This window comes from Lepidothrix coronata, unplaced genomic scaffold, assembly GCF_001604755.1.
Source record: "Lepidothrix coronata isolate B3197 unplaced genomic scaffold, Lepidothrix_coronata-1.0 Scaffold37, whole genome shotgun sequence".
Lineage (NCBI taxonomy): Eukaryota > Metazoa > Chordata > Aves > Passeriformes > Pipridae > Lepidothrix > Lepidothrix coronata.
The window spans coordinates 4,688,458-4,711,521 of NW_016690217.1; the positions used below are offsets into that span (position 1 = coordinate 4,688,458).

A 23,064-nucleotide genomic window follows, 5' to 3' on the forward strand; every position below is an offset into this window, starting at 1 on the left:
ACCTTGCCCCCATTAAGGCAAAAAGTGAAGTGCCACTTTCCAAGGAGAGGAGGGGAGAAAAACTCCTCACTGCCACCCCCCTCCCCCAGCCTTAGAGAGGGCTATCAGCCTGGAATGTAGTTCTGCCAGCCAGCTCCTTTTTGTAGGTCAACTGTCCAACACAGAAAACTATCCTCCCCATTCAACATCCCTCCCCCATATTGCAGCAGGGGAAAGAAAATTCCCATTTAGATTTTTTTAGAGCAAGTAAACCCATGACAGGGAGGACCAGCATCAAAATTAGTTAATAAGCTTTCTGTGTTTTTAAATATTAAATTTTAAATTTTAAATATTAAATCATACATTATTATTTTTCTACCATTTAAAAGTCAACTGACAACATGTCTATGTGGCCTTTGTTATATTCTATTTTTCCTCTGAATGCAAGGTCAGAGAAAGATATTTTACTGCAAACAGAGAAACAAGTTTAATTGTACCATCTTTCTGTATTTAGTTCAAAAAATTATTATACAGTGAAGAATTAACAATAGAAAAGATATGCACACTGCAGCTAGTACTGATGTTTATGTTTAGAGTTTAAATATTCAACTCATAAATATAAAACTCAAAACATAAATATGTTCTCTTTTTAACATTACCTTATAACATTTCTTTAAACTTATAGAAACATAGAATATCCTGAGTTGAAAATGACCCACAAGGATCATCTAAGTCCTTGTGGCATTGTACAGGACACCACCAAGAATCCCACCATGTGCCTAGGAGTATTGTCCAAATGTTTCTTGAACTCTGTCAGGTTTCGTGCTGTTGCTGCTTCCCTGGGGAGCCTGTTCCACTGCCCAAACACCCTCTGGGTGAAAAACCTTCTCCTGATATCTAACCTAAATCTCCCCTGACACAGCTTCGGGCCATTTCCTCAAGTCCTGTCACTCATCATCAGAGAGAAGAGATCAGTACCTGCCTCTAGACTTCCCCTCAGTGAAGAAGATGCGGGCTGCAATGAGGTCTCCCCTTGGTCTCCCCTTCTCCAGGCTGAACAGACCAAGTGCTCTCAGCCACTCCTCATACAGCTTCTCCTCCAGTCCCTTCACCATCTACATTGCTCTCCTTTGGACACTCTCTAATAGATTAATGTCTTTTTATATTGTGGTGCCCAAAACTGCCACAATATTCAAGGTGAGGTCGCATCAGTGCAGAGCAGAGCAGGACAATCCCCTCCCTTGACTGGCTGGCAATGCTGTGCCTGATGCCCCCCAAGACATGGTTGGCCCTCCTGGCTGCCAGGGCACTGCTGACTCATGTTCAACTTGCCATCAACCAAGACCCCAGGTCCCTTTCCACAGCACTGTCTCCTAGCATCTCATTCCCCAGTCTGTCCATACATCCAGGGTTGCGCCATCCAAAGTGCAGAATTTGGAACTTGTCTTCATTGAACTTCATATGGTTGGTGATCTGCTATCTCTTTCTAATTTGTTAAGGTCTCTCTTCAGGGCCTCTCTGCCCTCCAGGATGTCAACAGCTCCTCCCAACTTAGTATCACCAGCAAACTTCTTAGTATCCCTTAATGACATTAATATTAATATATTAGCATTTCATTTCCATTTTTTATATTCATTGACATTTTTGTAAATACGTACTGCTTAAAGACTGATCAACAATGCTGTTAAATTCTCTATATTATAATTTGTCCTAAGCAAGATAAAAGAAAACAACATTGATTTGATCTACTAAAATGTTTTCTTAGTCATTTCTTTTATTTGAAGAAATTAAAGGAAGAGTGTGTATTTCTTTAAAAAGAAAAAAAGGCAGCTTGGCAATTTTTTTCTGTTTTATTATGAATCAGAAAAATACTGCAGGCTGTTTGTCTCATGATCCAAGTCTACTCTGAAGACAACAAACAAGTATACGAGATGGAAGTCCTGCTTTTTCGTTGTAGAAACACTGAAACAGAATGCCTCATTGCTCTTTTGAGTTGGATTTATACTTCATTTCATCAGGAGTTTTCTTTAGTACAACAGTGAACTATGATTCTGTGCCTCACCATCACACACTCTTCAGCATACAATCCACATCTGACTTTCCTGTCTCAAACACACTACTGTAACCCCTTCCAATAAACTGTTTAAAGAAACTATGTCAAATAAAGTTCTTAGTCTCTGCTCTAAACTCCTAGCAGCACATTTATCCGTATTGCATTAGTGGCAAACACTGGGCCTCAGTTCCTACCTCCTTGCCATCTCTACTCGCTACATGACAGGGCAACGTACAACCAATTTAAACTATTAAGATCCACAGAAGAACTTCAAGTGGAAGATACCAAGGGACAGACTTGACACTAGCATCCCACTGCCATTAAGGGCATCACATTCCGCTGCATCCTGCACAGCACACAGAGACCTTGCGTGGGCTCTTCTATGCAGCAGCACAGAGACCTTTACAATGCAGTCCAGCAGAGTGCCTGTCTTCTAAGACAGAAGAAGAGCAAAGAACCCAGGTTTTACAGATACAACTTAAACATAGCAAGGAATGGTTACTGGTCGCTAAGACCTACTCATCTACACTACTGAACTTTCTCTCTCTCAAAACAACACAGTTGGAAATGGACCTACCATAAACACACCTCAGTCTATTTACTCAGCCACGTATGTGGCTTTAGCCACACGTGTCTTTAGCATCACGTATGTGTCAAACTCCCCTCTACTTTTCATAAACACCACTCATCAGTATACCCTACGTGCATTTAATAATGTACTCCATGCCAAGCCCTATCAAAGTTTGTCACCTCTGTTGGGTACAAAACATCAAATACCGCTTCTGTGCATGAAAAAATCTAACTTTCCCAATGCTTTGCTTGTCTCAATTTTTACTAGACAGCTTGTGTTCTCAAGCCCTGCTGGCTACCCTCTTCTTTAATAGGAAGAAAACCTCCACACCCAGCAGGAGAGGAGGCCCTACTGTGGATCATTTCTAGCAGAAATTCTCCTTAGCTGATGCTGTCAGCCATGCAAAAGTGCCCAAGGGAGACTTATTTGAGACTTCTTAATAGCCTCTCACTGTCATAAATCACAATTCATAGTGCTGGTTGTTCCAGACACTTAGATAGTGTCTCCATTGTTCAAATCCCAAAATACAGCTCCTTATGAGTAAAGAATATAATTTTCACTCAAGTTAAGTGAAAAGGCCAGACGGCCACCAGGATACATTACATTAATGACAGAAGCAGAAGGACAAGGACAAGGACCTCTCAGGTTCTACATCTTGGCCCAGCATGGTCCTCAGGAGGAGGAAACATCTTAAAATCATACCCTATGGCTGAATCTTGGGAAGGTCTCCCAGCTGAAGATTCCAAGCCTCTCATAAAGGTGCAGACACATGTAGCCTGCCCTACTTGGTGTGTGGAAGTATCTGATCATCAGTCTTGGGCAAAGGGGGCAAGCCAATCTTGGCATAGCTAGTGATGGATGAAGAGATATCTAGCCAGACCCTGACTTCATTTCTCACTCGGTTTCTTGCAGACTGTAAGGAGGATGGTCACCTCCAACTTCCTCAATACCAAGACTCTGTTTCTTGCTTTCCAACTGTGGAAAATCAGCAAATTACATCACAGACCCTCATAAGAATGGTGTTTGTATAGTACAATGCCAAAAGTGCATCTGGCATGCCCTGGGGAACGGCAGAAGGCCTGCTGGGATGATTGTAGAGCCATGCTAGAAGGATCATGCCAAAGCAGCACAGCCTTATCTATTCCAGTAATTGTGAGAGCATTTTAACTGCCAAACCATATCCAGGGAGGGAGGTGGGCAGAGCTTTGGATGGCACAGGCCAAATTCATGCCAAGAAGCATTCTGATTGTGTATCAGTCCAGATGAATGTGAGCCAGTGCCAGAAAACATTAATGGCAGACTCAGAACCACTTGCACAGACACAATCATGACACACAAAAAATTTCCACCTAGACCCATCAGCCTTCTCTCGTATCCTCATATAAACTCACAGTCCTCGTGTTCCAAATTTCCTCTCCAGGCTCTTATTGCTTTGGTTCATTTCACACAAAGATTCCAGAATTTTTACAGGTAACATTTATCTAATTACATTACTTACCTAGGATTTCTCTTGTTCATGGCTTTTGTCCATTGATTTCTGCTAGTAGAGGTTCTGAGTTTGCAAGTCTTATTCTGATCTAATGATGTATTCTGATTTAAGAGATAACATTTATATTTTTTCTCCCCATGTAGAAACAGATTTTTAAAAAATTGAAGATGCAAATATATCTTTTTTCATTTTATTTGAAAGAGAAGTCAAAGGTGTACATGGAAGGACTAGGTAATTGATCATCTCTGCAAATGAGAGTAATGGCCTACAATTTGTTCGTGTAATGCAAATTTACTTGCTTAGAAGTAGAAGAAAACCCAAGCCATGAAAATCAATGCTTTAAAATTACAAACAACTGCATGATATGTAATTCATAAAGTGCTCAGGTTTCACCAGAAAGCTGACTAGAGGTTTGCTTTCCCTATATTCCTCAGAATCTGAAGCCTTGTCTATCCTATCTCCAATGGTTATAAAAAGTTGTCTTAGGTAAATTTAATGGCGACTTTATAATTTGCATTCTTAGAAACACAATTCAAAGTTTAAATTATGAAAAGTCAGTACTCCTTAATAACTTCTTGCTTATTATATTCCTCCTGAAAAAACTCCAAATGAAACAGCATAATCTGTTTCCACACTGATTATATAACACTAAAGTCAACAAAGTTGCAAAATCTGTTTATTTGAGGGAAGGATTTTGACCCTATTCCCATGAATGGTACCTGAATCCATACCAAGTCAGCATCTAAAACTAATCTAATTAAAGCATGGCTTAGTGATATTCTTGAACAAAACAAACTGAAAATCTTAGTGCCTCTATGTTAATTAACTTTATAGATTCATATAGCAACACAGAGGTTACCAAAAAGTTCAAAGTGAATAGTGACATAGCTCCAAAACTGTAAATAACAGCTGGACTTTTGAGATTAGTGACTGTGGATAAATCAATGGTAAATTAAAATACTAAAGGTCTTATTCTAAGTGGCAGAAAATAATGTTTTGTATGCACTCATTCAATTTGAGACCTTTTTATTAGTAAAAAAGAGCCATTTCACTCACTTCTAAAAGTGCCCAAAATGCATATATAGCTTATAGAGCATAGTGAGACTTTTTTCCCCCTCAAACCATTACATTTTACAGAGTAAATACATATTTTCAAAATAGGACCTAAATCCTTATTTACCCAGCTGACCGCAAATTTACAGATAAGTGTCATATCAATTCAAGCTTTTTGCTCTGCCTTTTCCAGTTGACCATTAGTACAATGCTTCCCAAATGAAAGAAAACTCAAAAGAAATCATGTCTAGAGTATGTAAGACAGGAAAAAAAACTGTTCTCTTACGTACAGAGTTTGTTTTTTGTTTTTTTCAGTTCTTAGGCTGAAGTGTGATGTAAGAATGTCACTCCTATGTCATGTGTTTACTCTTTTTACTTTTTTTAACCCTTTCACATTCAGAATTACATACAAAATTCCAATGTTATGATTTATATAGCTATCAAAGCCACCTAGAATTTTTCCTGGTATTTGATGAAATTCTACTATCATCCTCAGATCTTCCTCTCATTTAACCTTTACACCACAAACACAGAGTCTGTATTTTTTTTTCTCCTTTCTTATCCACAGTTCTGTTATTTCCTTTAAACCGCATAAACTTCTTAACGTATTTACACTCATAAAGATGGGGACCTATAGTGTTATCTCGGACTATACTGAGTTAGTGCAGGTAGCTTGCATTATCTAGTACCATGCTTTGCTCCTAATTGTTTGCAGACATAAATGGTATAGAAAGAAAGGCAAACATTTAGAAAAATATGTCTTACGATATGTGGAAAAATATCTCCAGAGAAAAATCTACCAGTTGCAAGTTAAGTGTGAGAACCAAACTGATTATTCTTCTACTTACATACTCCGCAATCATGTGTTAAAAACCTCAGTAACTCATGTTTTTTCAGTAACTGCAGTCTTCCACTATAGTATTTTCTCCTTCTTTTTTTTTTTTTTTAACGCAAACCAACTTGAAATGTCCCAGAATCATTCACAATGACATCATGAAAAACACAAGGAGTTGCAAAAACATACAAGGATCTACAACATGTCCCTGTCTGTAAATTTCAGAAGCTACTGGTAACAGTTCAAAGCAGTCTCAAGGTTCACAGAACTTCACACTTCATCTTGCACCTCTGAGTAATTCCTCAGCTTTTGCTCCACCATCTTCAGGTCCACCAGTCCACTTTCTGTAAGGGAACGCTGAAGTAGCCCTTCCTTTTCCACAGATATTCCCATACAGAAATCTTATGTTAATAATTAGACCATCTATATCTTACTGTTTACCTGGACCGCTTTCTTAATCCCCTTGTTAATGATCTTCCTCTTCACATCAGTCTTTCCATAGCCTGTACAGCTACAGCCTCAATCTTCACTCCCTATTCCGCCTGGGCTGCAATAATTCATAACACTGGAATTTCTTTCTGAGGGAAAGGTTTGTTACACTGAGAAGCTAACAAGGTGTCACAGTTTGAGACCCTCCTCATGGCTTCACAACATGGCTACAACTTTTTCAACTACCTCAACTTCCTTCTCTTCCTGTCTGTGCCATATGTTGATTTTTACAGTAGCGAAATGTAGCTTCTGATTGGCCCTGGCACATCAGGAACAGCACCACCCAGGGTTAACCACTTTTCTAACTCCAGGGGAAAACACTTTTTATCCCAAGGACACAAGGCCCATCGTAAATGGTTTTCATAAATGCACAAGCCTCTCACAGCCCCAGCATTTACAACTGTTACTTTCATACTACTATCACAAAGTAGCAATCTGAGAATGCACCTAAAAGTGGAAATTACATTCTTGGAGGTCTGGAATTAATATTAAGTCTCCTCTTCCCCACTAAGAGTAAAGAATTGATCATTCCAATTTAAACAAAGGTACGTATTTATAAATAATGAACGTAAACACTAATAAAAACATATCCCTTCTTTTTCTGTCTAGGAAATTGCAAGTTAACAAGAACGATATTCTCTTTAATCATCCGGGTTTATAATTCCATAGGACTGGAATATTTTACATCAAGTTTTAGTCAGTTGTACTTACCTGTCAATAGCATTTCAAAATTAGTTATTGTACTAGTTTAGATGCGTGAGTGCAAAATTTTATATACATTGCAGTGTCTCTCTCAGAATAATTCTGTCTGGGCACATTCTGCCCCATGTTCTCAGTTCTGCACTTGTTAGCATGTCTGTTACTTCTGTCTTCACTTTGTCTAAAAGGAACAAAAATCCTCTAAGATGCAATACTGTCTTTAACTATGATGGAAGATAAACGTGTGTCCCCATTCATATGAGCGTGAGAAGACATAACCCTTCATAAAGAAGCTAGCCAAAATGAACTTCAGTTTTCAATAACTAACATATAAAAGCATAAAAGCATGAAAGTCATGTAAAATAAATTGTCTACTGCAATTCTCAATGTTCCTTTCATATTCTAGATATTGGTCACTGTTCCAGAAAACCAAAATAGAGCTCACAATGCTTCTGGTGCAGTTTACAAGGAGAGGGGAAAGAAAGACAGCGACACTTTTATCTTCATCTCTTTCTTTTCCAAAGTGTTTTCTAGCAACTAAGATGCATACAACACTGTAACAATACTGTAGCTCTCCTTATCTGTGACTTCAATCTCTTTTCTAAACTTCTTAGTCCTTTACATAGTATTGTATAATCCTCTTGGATATTTCATCTTTCAATGAATTTTAAAATAAGGACTACATTTAAAAAAAAAAAAAGATCCTAAGAAACATATAACATATTAGACAAACTATCTAAAAATCTATTTGAAAATGTTATTCCAGCAAATGCCAATGAAGATGCAAAACATATCTGCATTTTTTACACCTACACTCCTTATCTCACTTTTTAAATTAAACCCCACCCACTACTGGGAGGAAAAACTGCAACTACAACAGCTATAGATAGCATGTTCAACCCATAGGTTTACTTTTGTTTACCTCCTTTCCCTAAGCATCTCTGCTTCTGTTCCTGAAATCTAGGTCGTTGACTTTGCTGTTGGATTTAAGTTTCTTTGATGGATTGACAGAGGTTTTCTGAGGCTTAGAGTGAATTTCTACTGTATTTGTTTAAGTAAGGGATTGATAGCCATGGTTAAAAATACCCAACATGGTACTAGCAGATGCTACACAAACTTCCCTGCAGAGCTCTGTGAATGCATTTCAGTCCTGATCTATAACACCCCTGCTATTCTTTATCTGGACCTCTCCTGTGCAGGGTCTGACAGGAGTCATCTGGTATTATGGCTCTATGATTCGAGCAGATAGCCACTAAGGACTAAACAGATATCCCAAAGGTCATCTTCACTTGTTTGCTAAGCCAGTTTTATCATCAGATCTAGATTATGCAGAAGTTAATAGGCATTGTCATGAGTCAGTAAATACGAAATTGTTTTTCAGCATCTGGACAGAGCAAAGCAGTAAAAACAAGGTTACTTACAAAAACACAGAAAAAAAAAAAAAGAAACCTGAAATTAAGGCATACAAAAGCAGGGGGCTTTTTCCTACAACTATATGGTATCTATCAATTCTACATATAAAATTCCCAATGCAGACTTTCAGTTTGTGCTTACAACTGACTCATCCTGAGGAATAATTGGTGTACCAGTGCTCTCTACTCAACATGCGAATTATAAAATGTTTCTGATTATTTCTCAGTGATAGTTTACAAAAGAAGTATGAAGTGCTAGAAGCTTAACATATATAATGGGTATTTAACAAGAAAGCATCACCAAAAAGGAATACTGCCAGGAGGCCTAGTCTGAAGTGAGATGGAAGGCTTAGCAGCTCCTCTCCATTGTCTGTGAGACAGGAAAAGCACAGCAAATATGTAAAAACAAACCAGCAGCATATCTTCACTACGATAAGCTTTCACAGACTTGCTGATGACAGAGCTATGACAGTTTACACCTGCTGAGGATCTGTCCCTATAGTAGCAAGCAAACTATAGAGCAAATCAGAAGAAAAGAATAAATCCCAGATGCTCATTTTGTAATTGCATGTTGATATTATTTCTTGAAATGCAAGTTAAGCATGTCTAGCGTTTTTTTTATGTTATCTTCATAATATGGCAGAGTCTTGCATCTTGAGATATAAAATTTTAATAATGATTCAGCAGGTTTCAAAATCTTTAATGAACATGTTGCCCTTTTTCTTGGGAATAATATTCTATTGCAACATTCAAGATATGAATACTAAATTTCCTTAGATGCTATGTTAATGACTAACTTATAAACCTTTGAAAATAAAGTATTTGCCAGCAAAATAACAATATACTTACTGTTATATTAGTGTGAACAGTATCACTGAAACACAAACTATGACTTTAGGTCCACTGGCTTCAAAACAAAGCAGAGGGTATTAAAGAGGTATTAGTAGCCAATACTTGTATGATGAAATACTGGATGCCACCACGGGCAGTAGATGAGGTACCAAATCTCAGTCATCCCTTACTCTAAAGTACAGCAGCAAAGTGAATCAGTGCTGAGTGTTCGTGGTTAATCAATACCAATAGAGTAACTGTAGTGACCTGTAGCGAACAAGCGTGAGAAGGAAGAAGCAGCAGAGAGGACCTGCTGTGGGCTGACCACTACCCCTGTCCCTTGAGGAGTTGGAAATGAAGCAGTGAAGGAGTTTTCCTATTAGCATATTCTTGACAGGACACAGACAGACTTAAAACAGTTTTGAAAGCTTTTCATATTTGCCATTATTACTGGTGAAGTGTCACAATCATAAGAATGAGAAAAAGGGGCTGAGGAGAAGTTCTTTTATCTTTCTGGTTTTGTTTCTCACAATTCAACTCTATCTAAAGCGGCAATAAAATATTTTCTCCTAAGTTGAGTCTGTTTTGTCCATGACGGTTCTTATCTTTAGTCATGAGCTTTTCCATCTTAAGTTCTCCCAAAGGTCTGCTAGGAAGGAGGGCTGCAAGAGTGACTGGGTGTCACTGCCAGCCAAGGTCATCCCACCAAAACTTCCTTTATGGGCTTTACCAGTTTTAAATGACTGTCTGTACTTTAGTGGCTACACATGGGCAGATATTGGAATCTATTATGAAGGGCTATGTCTCCAGATTTCAGAGATTTTTTTAATTAATGGTTTAATTATTGATATGCTTTTTATGACAAGAATATAATCAGAAAGGAGTGAGAATGCTACCAGGCTACCAGAATTTGTCTAGGCCCCAAAGTAGGAGAAATGAGATTAAGTGCAGATACACATTTATTCCCCTTAATTATTGTTGCCATGTTTTCTGTGAATATTGATTTTTGCAATGTAGAAGAGACTTATTCCATTATATGTATTGGATGGTAGCTCTATTAAAAAAGAAAACAGAGTAAATGTTTTTATATTAGGATGTGATATAGGAATTCAAATAGTTTTGAAAACTTCTCATATATGTCATTAAGTCTACTAAAATACTAGTTACAAAACTCCTACTTACACATTTGTTGACATATCAGTGAGAGGTTTTGATATTTCAAGATTATAAGACTAAGAAAAGAAGTAAAAAATGTGTTGCATACATTTGCTGGGAACTATAAGGCATTCAGCTGGACCTTGACATAGAGGTAAAAGTATGTCTTCGGTGTAAGGTTTGTGCCCTGTGGTTAGTCTGCTGAAGCTGGATGGAATTGGTCAGAATTTGCTCTGTAGGGCACATGAGAGAGTCAGCTTCTCCTCACAGAGGCCGCTCTGCAGCCCCACAGTGCCACTACCAAAACTTACACACATACATCCTAAACTGAAGCGAAAAAGCTAATACGACAACATTTTCTTTGATCTCACTCTAAATAACAAAAGAAAATAAACAGAGTATTCAACCCTCTTTCTCACAACCCCTCTATCAACAAGCACACTGTCTGTATAATATTTCCACGTGTAGTAAGGATTCAAAACAAAAAAGGACTTTAAGCCTATTTGGAACTACCTCTTAGCCTAAACCCTGAAGTTTTTTACATTTTTCCCAGCTTGCTTTGCTTTCAGGTATTTATTCCACCTTAACTTTACTCCTTCCACATCTTCTACTCCGTCTTTGCAATCCATAAAGCATGAGCACTGACTCATTTCTGGACAGATAACTCCAATGCTAAAAGTTGTGAAGAAAAATAGTTACAATTAGCCAAGTGTCTTGTCCATTAAGCTGCAAAAATGAATACTACTGCTGTTCAAGAAACATTAGTTGCATACACGGTTGTTGCTTCCCAGACAATCCTTAACCACACTTACTGTAGCAGTTTCCCTGGCCTCTAGGCAACAGTCTCAGAAGTGTATTCATTTCATCTCGGACACTTTATCGAAGAGGACTGGAACTGTAAAATCACCAGTTTCTCTCAATCCTGTGTTCCGAGGTATGTTACACACAGTAACAGCAGCAAACAGACTTGTTTCCATCAAAGCCATTAAAGAGACAAGAATCAGCAACTCTACAACAAGATATAAATATGAAATCAATAACAGGAATATATAACCTGTCACCTGCATATAAACGAATTTTACTCCCAACATCTACAATTCCAAAAAAAGCACAAATGCAACACACAGGTGAACTCAACCTATTTTTCAGTCAGTTGTTAAACAAATTTATTACAAATATCTTCTTATTGATTATACAGTTTACATCACTCTTCAAAATTATACACATCCTTTATTATATTTATATGGTATTTGCATTCTAAATATTTTAAAGCTAGAAACAGCACACTGCAATCATTACCTTTAGACCTGTAAGTGTTCTGTAAGACACATCTTTTGCTATCATTATTAATTTAGGATGTTCTGAACCATAATCTGAGCCATTTAGAAGGCAATGAAGAATTAGAAAAGCAATGGTTAGATAACTCGAAAAAGAACATATTTCCCTGCCTAGCAGAAGCACTTATGCACATATTTAGTTTTAAATAGTTCATTTATTTCTGAACAATTCATCAGATTCATACTTATTTCCACTAATTTTCATTATTTATCTAGAATGAAGTGTGCTATATTATCTGCGTACACATTAATTCAATCTGATACTGTTTCCCACTTCTCTAACAGCTAGGTTGATGTGATCTTTTCTTTCAAATTTCTTAACCTCAGAGAAAGAAACTGCTGGTTCACAACAGCATATCTTCAACTGAAAAAAGATTTCCTAACAGCTTTGTGATACAGCGTCCTTGAAACTGGTTTATTTCTCCTTTTCTAACTTATTTTCAGATGTACAAGAAATGTCACTTGTATTTTGTCAGAAAAAGAAAGCAAAACTCATGGGAACATAACACACACAGTTTATTAAAGTCACAACATTAGGAGAAGATACTGCTAGCTTGTCAGAGAAGTGCATGCTTCTTTTCAAATCTGAACTTCAGCCTTTGTGAAATATGCTGTAGGAAGCCCTGGATATGAATCACCCAGTCTGTCCAGATTATGCTGCTTGAGAAGCAGCAGTGAAAAATTTTCTACGTAACCAAATCTGTTCTAGACAGAGTGAGATCTTGTTATTTCAAGACTCGAGACTGATGAAAGTATATCAACATGAAGAAAACAACATGGTCGATAACCTCATGAAATACAGGCAATTAGAACTTTTTGATACAGGATGGTTACTCAACAATACATTGCTAATATTCACATAAAAAGTCAAATGTTTAAGTGAAAAAAAAAAAAGAAAAAACCCAAATACCTTCTTCCGTGAAAGCTGCTAGACCTGTCAGAATTTTGAGATGAAAGAACTGAAAAGCCAAATTAATTGACTACCCTACTGGAAGACACACACATTAAAATAAATGGCAAAGCAAGAAACCTCTAAAGGCTTTCAGAGTAAAACAAAAAACTCACATCTCAGGATGCATGTAGGAAAACCCACGGATACCATACTGCAAGGCAGAACGGTAAATGTTTTAACATCTCTCACGTAAAATCTTCATGTCAAGTGTTTCCTGGACTTTGATGTGTGTTATTTGCTGGAATTCTTTAGTTTAATAGGCACTGTAAGAAAATGTTGATTTAATAATACCGAAAAACAGCCTCACCTAGAGGCACTAGTAGGTGCAGTGGTTAAACCCCAGTGGACAACTAATTACCATCCAATCCCTTGCCCATTTCCCTTGCCACTACCAACCAACTCTGGATAGCAAGGAGAATTAGAAAAGGGTAAAACCGTTGGACTGACATAAAAACAGATTAATAACTGAAATAAAAGAAAAAATTAAGACCATAATATAATGATAATTAACAATAATAATAATAATAATAATAATAATAATAATAATGGGATTAAAATCTAAGAAACCAAATTTATGCACAAACAACTGCTCACCACCTGTCAACTGATTCTCAGCCTGTCCCTGCAAAGCAATCAGGACTTCTACTTTATGTACTGAGCATGATGTTCTATGGAATGGCATACCACTTCGGCCAGTTCAGATCACCTGCCCTGGCCATGCTCCCTCCTGGTTTCTAGTGCAGCTTCTTACTGGCAGCACTGGAAACACATTATTTGATTACTTTATTATCTCATAATGATACATAACTACTTATAAGTTTATTAGACACTGCCAACTCATTATGAATCACTTTTGCCCCAAGACTGCTTCATAATTAGAAATTCCTTATGGCAGAAATAGCAGTCAGCATAAATTTCTAGGAAGTACGAGGAAGATGTGCTCAAAAGATCTCTGCCTGTATTTTCAGTCAAATTTTGCACTGCTGGTGACTTACACAGAGAAAACAAAGCAACAGGCAAAGGTAAGTGGTTAAATTTATCTCAAAAGACAAATAGCAAACGCTGCATTGCTTATTCTACTTCAGTGAGAATTTGTCTTGAAAATATCCTTCTTTTTTTCCTTACTCAGGTTTCTGGTGCAGCTGGAAACTCAGATGAAAAATTAGCTAACCAACAGTCCCCGAGACACGTTTGTTCAAAACCTGCTTCATCTTCAGTGGACACCTGAGGAGAAACTAGTTAAAAGCTTGACAGATTCAACACATGGTAAAGCATCTTTTGTTGGCAGTGCTTTAAATTGCTATGAGGGAAGGTGTATCGGTGAACCAGAAGTCAGCAGAGGGAAAGAAAAAGCCACTGTTGCCTCCATCTTAGAAAAAGGTGTCATATACAGAATCCCAGAGGTTCAGAAAAACAGTAAATTTTCCAAATTAATTTTAAAAGTTCTTAAGCAAATCTTATTTATCTATCTGTGGAAAAATATATATTCTAAGAGTGATATTATGTTTAGCACTAGTTTCACATCAGGTAAAAGGACAGATTCTCCAGTTCATACCCTCTGACCTTCAGAAGAGTCAAATTTAGACCCTACAGATGCAGCAGAACAAATAAGTTTGTTTTTAAATTACAGTTGGATAAGCTGATGAACAGGATTCTAAGATGTGCTCAACTGTAATAACAAAGGTCTGTGTTTGATGACAAGAGTTTTTTGAAGTTTCTTACATCCCAATGACATATATCAATGCAAAAAAATGTCCAGAACTATTCAAATACCAGTGGATTAGATTTAATGAAGTACGGATTAGACTCCAAACAAAAAGAATCATATGTCTGAAAGGTATCTGAGAGTATAACAGAAAACAAAATAAATCAAATTAAATAGGATTGCCTGAATGATTCTATTATAATGGTAATCGCCCCTCCAACATCTGCTGCTTCTTCTTGATTTTAGTTCAAGCCATAAGCAAGTCTTCTCAAGTTGAACATCAAGTCAAGTGTTTTGCCTCCTCCAAGATCTTCACTGTATTTAAAACTATCAGTCATAACCTGGCTTTACTACAAATCAGAGATTACTTGCTTTGGGGTGGCCTTGTACCAACACCCTCCGAATTGGCTTGGACTAAAGATGTGCTTAAATACTTGGTCAATACATAATAATAAAAAATAATAAAAAAGCGTAAGTGGGGCTTATGAAAGGACCAGTGAGTATGGGGCAACTGATTTCCTTTTCAATTTCCAGTTTTGTCTTCTAGAACTCTCTTCAGAAAGGGAGGAGACAAAGTTTACAGACATAAAATTCTCTGTAGATTAAATACTTAAATATAAAGTATCAGGTCAAATGCATTCTAAAATGTATAAAAAACATTCTTGTACAGATCTGAATCCTGCCTCTCCTCCCATGGGATACTGCCACATCACCCACCCTGCAAGATGGAATGGGTTTATATATAGAAGCAAATACACACCACTTCCTTCTCCTGGATAGAAAAAGGCTTCAGTAGACAAAAATAAACATAGGAAAGCCAGTATCAAGGAGCATAAGCCTGCTTCAAGGCCATCAGAAATGGGAAGGAACCAATGAGGTGTGTTTGGACCACCTCATTTCTGTTACTCTGATAGGAAATTCAGATTGTTTTGTGTGCAGATTGCTTTGTCTGCAGAACCCTCCTCTAGTTCTGGATTTAAAAGGTTCTTTTTATAGTTAAGGATGCTCAATGATTTCATTATTAGCCAGTTTCATTTCTTTGTATATATGAAGGAAAAATCCATACTGCTTGACAAAAAGGTATGCAAACCTAAAGGAATTATTTATCCCTTTTGACTAATCAGATAATGAATTCGCTAGGGGAGGGGGGGGAACATGACACAACAATTTTCATTACAATTTAATTAAAATTATTATTTGTCTCACTATGGCAATAAGTCAACAAACTTGCTTGCATTTCTTTGTACTCACATATTATATCCATATATGCCTGACAACAATTCAGCACACTTTTTGTTCCAAAGAATAAAAAAACTCCTAAAAAACAAAGTATGCTTTAAAGCCCTTTTCAAGAGATTGACTTAATCTCTTTTTGAGTTCCACTTCCCGCTTGCGAAAGCTTTCCAACTTACCTGAATACTGATGTACAAGAATGCAATCTGCAAAGCTGCAGGAAAGGCATGTGGTTTTTCACAGCCACAAGACATATGTGTATATATGTGTACTCATATGATGGGTATGCCTTCAGTTTAGACAGGGCAACTGATGGATACAACTATCCCGCCAGCCTGGTGCCTTGGAAACATACCTTCAGTCAACCTTCTCTGAGCCTGGATTTCTCTCTAAGACATACAGACCTGGCTGCCAGTGCAGTAACCTGGTACATTCTCTTCAGAGAGAGTTGAAAGCCAGAGACATATTGTAGAGCTGCGCTGGGAATGTGTTCCAGTCCATCTCTGTGTCAGAGAATTAGGAGGTGAGGTGTAAAGAGTGTGTCACAGTCACAGCATGGGAACTTTACAGGTTTTCTTCTGGAAAGCGAAAAGATAAATGATTATGAGCACGTTTTCTTTCTGGAGGCAAGTCTGAACAATAAAGCCTGTTCTCATAAGTCTAACTCCAATCTCACACTAGAGACGAGACTGTAACTAATATTTTCAGTGAGGTTATGAAGACTCTGCCTGCAATAGGCAGTCTCCCTCTGAAAAGCATGACAGAGTAGGCAGGAGGAAAGATTGGCTCTGTTACAGGTTCCATTTCTAACACAGTGCTCATTTAGCTCGTTTATAATAGTATTACATTAAATTGTCCTGTAACAAGTTGGCAATGGGTATTTTAATGCAAAATCAGGTTTAGTGAAGGCAGCTACAAGTCAAAAATATTAATCTGCCTCTTCTCATTAATCATAAGGCAATTTACATGCTCTAGCCATATGCATTCTTAATAAAAATAATATCAGCAGTCATAGGAATGATCCAGTTTTAATAAATTTTGCAATATTCACATTTTCAAATAAGATGGATAACAGCTGTGTTCAGCAAAAAAAAGGATACATTTTTTTCCCCTCATGTAAACTTTTAAACTGTGTTGACATGTCAAGGACCTAAAATACTACATCTTCATAGTAATCTTAGGTTATTATGTTATTTTATACCTGTTGATTCCTCTATTTTAATCATGATTTTTATAGATTTTCTACATAATGATTCACCACAATCTTTAATTAATTTACCATGACCAAAATTTTTTGCAAGCATAAAGCATTTATTTCACTGCTACAGCATCTAACCTAAGGATCTCAAAAAGTTAAAAACTGTCAGCTAATTAATTCTAACAACATTGCAATAATTTGACAAAGGTTATATAGATTTCATTTCAGCCACCAGTAAAATACCTTATCCTCTGATGTGAAATGCAATAGCTGACTAAAAGGTCTCAATAAAATAATATTTTGGGTCTTTTTCTACCATGTGCTCTGCAGTTTCTATTATCTAGTTGTAGATTATCTGGGATCTTACAGAATCAGACATTAAATTACTTCAGAGAACACATATGTTTATGTAGAAGGGGTCAAGAAACACATGTGGTTCTCTGCAGAAGGCATAGACTTAAAAAAATGAAAATTTGGAATTAATATAGACTGTGCCTGCTTGGCCAGATGTCCTTTTCATGTTAGCAAAATGATTTAGCCATAGCATTTGTTAGTATTACATTTTGGGACCCCTTAGTGCAATTATCGCACTAGTAATTTAACTGTTACACCATCAACTTGCAAATGTTCACTTAAATTGAAGCACATGGCAGTATCTCTATGCATATAAAAGACATGATAAGCCACATCCTTCTAGCAAGCACTTCAAAAAAACAGGTTCATTAAGCATACGTTTCACACAGCTAATTATAGAATCAACTACAGAAAATACAGGAGTGCAACAGATGACATTCTTGAAACATCCTGATCTCCATGAGGTAAAATCCCAACACATCTCAAGAAATATGGTCAAAAAGCTATCCCATTCAGGGAAAGAACTGCTGTCAAACTACTAGCAATGTATCAAAAATATGACATTTCTTAGAAATCCAGAATCACAATTTATAATTCTCGGTCATCCTGCAAACACTTTGCAGCACCACTGTAGCTGCAAAGCAGGCATTAGTCATTTTAAATTACAGACTATCCTGAAGGATTCAAGCCTAGTTTAAAACTACTTTCAGTTTTGTTCCATGCCTAGACTGGACACAAACCTGAAACATTTAATCTTTTCTTACAAAGGGTGGTGGGGGGGAAAGTACAGGTTATACATTTGGTACAAACTGAACCCTTTGGCTAAACTATGTGCTATGCTTTCTGAGACGCAAAGCACACGGGAAAAAAGTGTATGACACCTTTACTCATGCTGCATTTTGAACTACTCTAACAAAGAACAGTGTTGATGGACAACATGAAGCCATATGAACCCCTCCTTTCATTGTCTGCAGATGCTTTCTTTTCTTAACTCTCTGATTTGGAAGTGTATGGAGAAACTGCATAGAATAGATGGTACACATTTGTATGGCTTACCACATTTAATTTAGATATTGTAGTTACTGTGGCCTTTCAGGTTTTGAGAATTGTATGCCATTTAGATCTCACATTATTTAGGAATGCCAGACCATGGCTCCCTAGAAAGACAGTCGAGAGGTCACTGAAGCTTAATCAGTTCTATAATCACAGCACAGCTCATTCCCTGAAAAAAGGACTCTCCCCTGTACCCTTTCAGCTCCAACAGCCACACAACACTATGATCAGAAGAATGACCTCTCTAATTCTGATGTCTGACTCATTTCCAGGAACAGTCTTCCAAAGTGCTGTCAGTGTGTGAGCCACGTACTAAGATGCTGAAAAACAGCATGCAGGGTGATCATGAATCATCATGGCAGAACTAAGCAAAAGACAAACAGTGTGAAGCAGGTGTGCGCAGAAGAAAGATGGAATGGGGACAAAATAAGCGTACATGTATATAGGCGAAAAGTGTATTACTGCATTTGCTTCCCCCTCTCCTTTCTCCTAAATGATATTTTTGGCAGCTTTTTCTCTATTTTCCTGCTACTTTGTGACTCCTAAAACACTTTAATACAAATCTTGACAATAGAAAAAAAAGGCAGAAAATCTGCAAAAGGACAACCTCTGCCTCTTTTCAGAAGGGAACAAAAAATACTTTTTCCCTCCATCCTCCAAACAGGATGGGAACCACAGCAGTGAAGAATTTTCTTGAATCTTCTTCAATCGTTTTTTTTCTAACGTGCTGAAAATGTGTCTCCTGCTTTCATCTTCCCTGTCTCTATTCCTTCACTTTGCTTTATTCTCATGATAAAATGGTGCATATCATTAACAGTCTTTAATGGACTTAATATTGTTTTGATTTTTTTTCTTCCAGAAATGTGGTTGGTACCTGCAGCTGCTTATAAAGTATTTCAAACAACCTAAAACAAGTGGCCTGAATGATTCAAGATTATTGGTAATGGCAAACAGAGCCTTTCAACTTCATAAGACAAATTAAAATGCATCATAAGATGATAGTGATGAAAGCCACATGCAATTATGTCCTAAAGTTTTATATGAAACAAATGTGGTGTGCTCAGAGATCTATTCCATATCAAGAAACCCGCTACATGTGGCATTGGTTAACAGGAGCTGGCAGTCTCCAAAGAATGGTTGCAGAACCAGTGCTTTATGAAAATTAATTGCTCTTTTAACCCTGGAAGAGGTGCTTTAGCTCAGAATTTACATACTGCATAAAGATGTGTTAGGTACAGTAAGCCTTTAAGCAAAGTGGTAAGGATGTGGACCAATTCCATGACCACTTAACTCTTCTCTGCTGCTCAGGGATCTCTGTGAAGTTTAAAAGTAGAGATATTCATAGTACCAGATGGTCTGGAATTTGACTACATAGAAGATGGAGTGGGAAGGAAAGGAATAACCTTTACCTTTACTGAAATAATCAAACTGTATAATGCAGTTTAGTCAGAGTACTCTTTTTTTTACTTTTGTTTTAATTGTGCTTCCTTCTTTTTATAAAAGGCACGACCATAAGGTAGTCCTGATAGCTGGCTCCAGGAAAACAAAGGTGCCAAGACACAGGGAGAAAGTAGACCTGCCCTTGGACCGAGACAGCAAAGCGGAAGATACAAATATAACTTGTGTGTCCACAACCCATCTGACCACAGTTCCCTCACAACTATCCTTCCTGACAACACTGAAGAAGAGTGTTGTCTTCTTCGTAGAGACTATCTCAGTCCCCAGCTAGTTATTGCTACCAGCCCTGATACTATTGTTATGATGTAGGAGATACTCTACAGCTGACGTCCCCAGACCAAAGATATTGGTCTCTGAAGAATACCATAAGAAAATGAGCACTCCATGTAGCCATACATTTCACATATCTTCCAGCTGGTTCTCGGCATATCTCTTGCTGACACCAGAGACTCTTTAATTAGTTGAAAAGTGGAAAATCAAGTATTAAAGGGTGCCTGAACTGCTTTACATCAACCAGTGTAAAGACAAAAAAAAAATTTGTTAATATTTTAGATGACTTTGGTCCTAATGTCTTATTTAATGTGTTTCTGGAACCCAAATTAAATTCAGAAAAGCAACACCACTGAAAGAGCAAAACCACATGACATGTACTTCGACACAATACAGGAATCAGGATCAAACCCAAGAGATCAAAACAACTACATTCAATAATTCAAATTACTCAGTAATTAAAAAAAAAAGAAAAGAGCATTTTATGGTCCATAAACCAATGTATCAGCTGCTATTGCACTTAAATTTTTCATTCTACCAATGCTCCCTACAGATATGCAACACCTGAGCTCCAATAAGTAGGTAAAAGTGAGATTCTTATAGAAGCTTTACAGGTAAACTCCATTCAGGGATTAGTTGTATTTCATGTAAGTAGAGTTCAGAGCACAAAAGGTGATAAAACTATAATAGTAAATTAAATTTTTCTTTTCTTCTAGTGTTCTTAAAGAAGAGTTTTAAGCATATCTTAAAACTCTTCAGCACTGTTTTACAAAAATAGACAGTGATGATTTGTTTTTTAGATGAGTTGGGTAAAGAAAGATACCATTAAATCCGTCCTGAGCACAGACACCTGCAGAGTCAGACACTCAAGAGAAATGGTCTGGGAACTTCTGAATGCTTCCTGAAATTCTAAACACAGAAGGTTCCTCAGACATGTTTTTCTGGGCTCTGGCGCAAGTAGCAAAGGATTTTGCTCAGCTTTTTCCTATTCCTGTGCATTGTGCACCCTCTAGTGGCAAAAAAACCAAAACAAACAAAAAAAACCAAACAAAAAACCACAAACAAACAAAAAACCCAAACAAACTAAAAAAACAAACAAACAAAAACCAAACCAACAAACAAACACATATTTTTCACTATTTAAACCCTTTCTTGGCTTTACTGTCAATGGAAGACAAACCTTTTATTAAATGCATTCTACCCTATTTTCTCAGGGATTTCATCTATCTTTTATTTCATGCCACACAGCAGCTCAACATATTGATATGAATTTTAAATAGATTGTCACAAGGCTATTATTGTGCAGGTAGTATGTGGTTTCAAGAGAATTCTGCTGTAATCAAGGTCACTTGTGCCATCTCTAAATTAAAAAGATACCCATAATCAATAAACACCTCTCTTAGACACCTGGAATCTCGAAGCCCTATCCATCTTCTGCAGTCACACTGCAATATCCCTTAGCCTAGCACAATTTTAACGTAGTTTGCACAATACTGAACATGATTTTCTCTGGATTTCCTGATGTAACCAGAATACAAAGTAATGACAATGAGGAAGTCTGGAAATTACAAAAGAGAAGCAAAAAAGGATCAAGACTTACCAGCCAAGGACTACTCTTAACCATATGAAGGAGAAAAACAAACAAAACAAACCAACATAAAAACCAAACAAAAATTCAAAACCAAAAACAAACAAAAAACCCCCAAAACCAAGAAAACCATGAGTATACCTTAAAAATGATTTGTAAGCAAATTCAAGATTCTGGATGAGATAGAAGCAATGAAAACAAAATTCAAATTAATGATCCTAATTAGATGAAAGTATTCAGAGCAAACACATCCTTACCCTAAGACACAGAGACTGGTAGATGTCTACAGAAGGTTAAGGGATACCTACACGGGATATACACAGAAAAGCTTGCAGCTGCTCTGCACTGTGCCTGTGTCAGACTGATATTCTTTGAGATGGTAGAGCTCTTGTAATTTCTGTAAACCATCACACCAACCAAAGAGAAGTTAGCATCCAACTAACCCCTACTAAAGCTGTAAGTGGCCATGTTATGCTTATAAATTATATTAACAGGATATAAAGGCCTCGTTTTAGAGGTCTGTGTACTTAAAATCAGTTGACAGATAGATGTACATGTGGCACTTCTCCAGTAAAAAAAGATTTTGCTGACTTTGACAAAACCAAGATGTCTTCTTTATGCTATTACCAGTTTTTCAGACAGAATTGCATGCAGTTGTTTCTATGAATGTACTTCATTCGGCAGCATGCAGCACTTGAACTGTTTCCAAAAATAGAATGAACTCCATTCTTTGTTTTTAATAAATCTGTTTTCCCGTAATAATTGATTGCAACATTGTCTTTATAGTTCAAATTGATAACTAGTAAAACTAATGTATACTGACTCAAGCAGCATAGAGTTTACTGAAAGGGGCCTGATCCTGGGCTTCTACAGGTAACATTTTTTCTTACAGGTCCTTGCTAATTTACAGATAGGTCACTGTTAAACAGATATGCTACACGGACGACTGTTAAACAAAAATGAGCAAGATTTTGGTAACAAGGACAGAATTAACTGGCCTCATAACATATGGTTCAAAAAATGTTTTAGCAAACATCACATGTACTAATACTGTTACAGCTATTGTTTCAATATTTCAGCATAATCACTTTATACTCCTGAAAATTATCATTTTCAATTGTACATATTATGGTCCTAAAGATAAACTCTCTTATGGGTGCTATATCATTTCTAAACTTAGAAAAATTTAGTATAAAAGCTCTTAGGCTGATGAGCAAAATTTTTATCCTTTCATATCTAGCTTTCTAGTTCCAATGACTATTATCCATCAAAGTGCCTTCTCTGCTGTAAAATAAACATGTTTTGTAAACATTTAGTAATTAATGTTTATGGTGGGGTTTAGGGGGTTGT

General features: G+C 37.0%; 1 long non-coding RNA gene across 6 annotated transcripts in view; it reads right to left on the reverse strand.

Annotated features, from left to right (window-relative positions):
• Window positions 1-1,335: 1,335 nt before the first annotated feature.
• The window catches only part of LOC108496159, a 33,465-nt gene continuing 11,736 nt past the window's right edge, over window positions 1,336-23,064 (reverse strand). For 3 of the 6 annotated variants that reach the window (XR_001874354.1, XR_001874350.1, XR_001874351.1), the window contains 4 exons: window positions 12,969-16,371; window positions 11,379-11,575; window positions 4,102-7,349; window positions 1,336-1,560 (listed from right to left, as the gene is read on the reverse strand). This is a non-coding gene — a long non-coding RNA (uncharacterized LOC108496159). The remainder of the gene's footprint in view (window positions 1,561-4,101; window positions 7,350-11,378; window positions 11,576-12,968; window positions 16,372-23,064) is intronic. The other 3 variants (XR_001874352.1, XR_001874353.1, XR_001874355.1) reach the window with 3 other exon arrangements.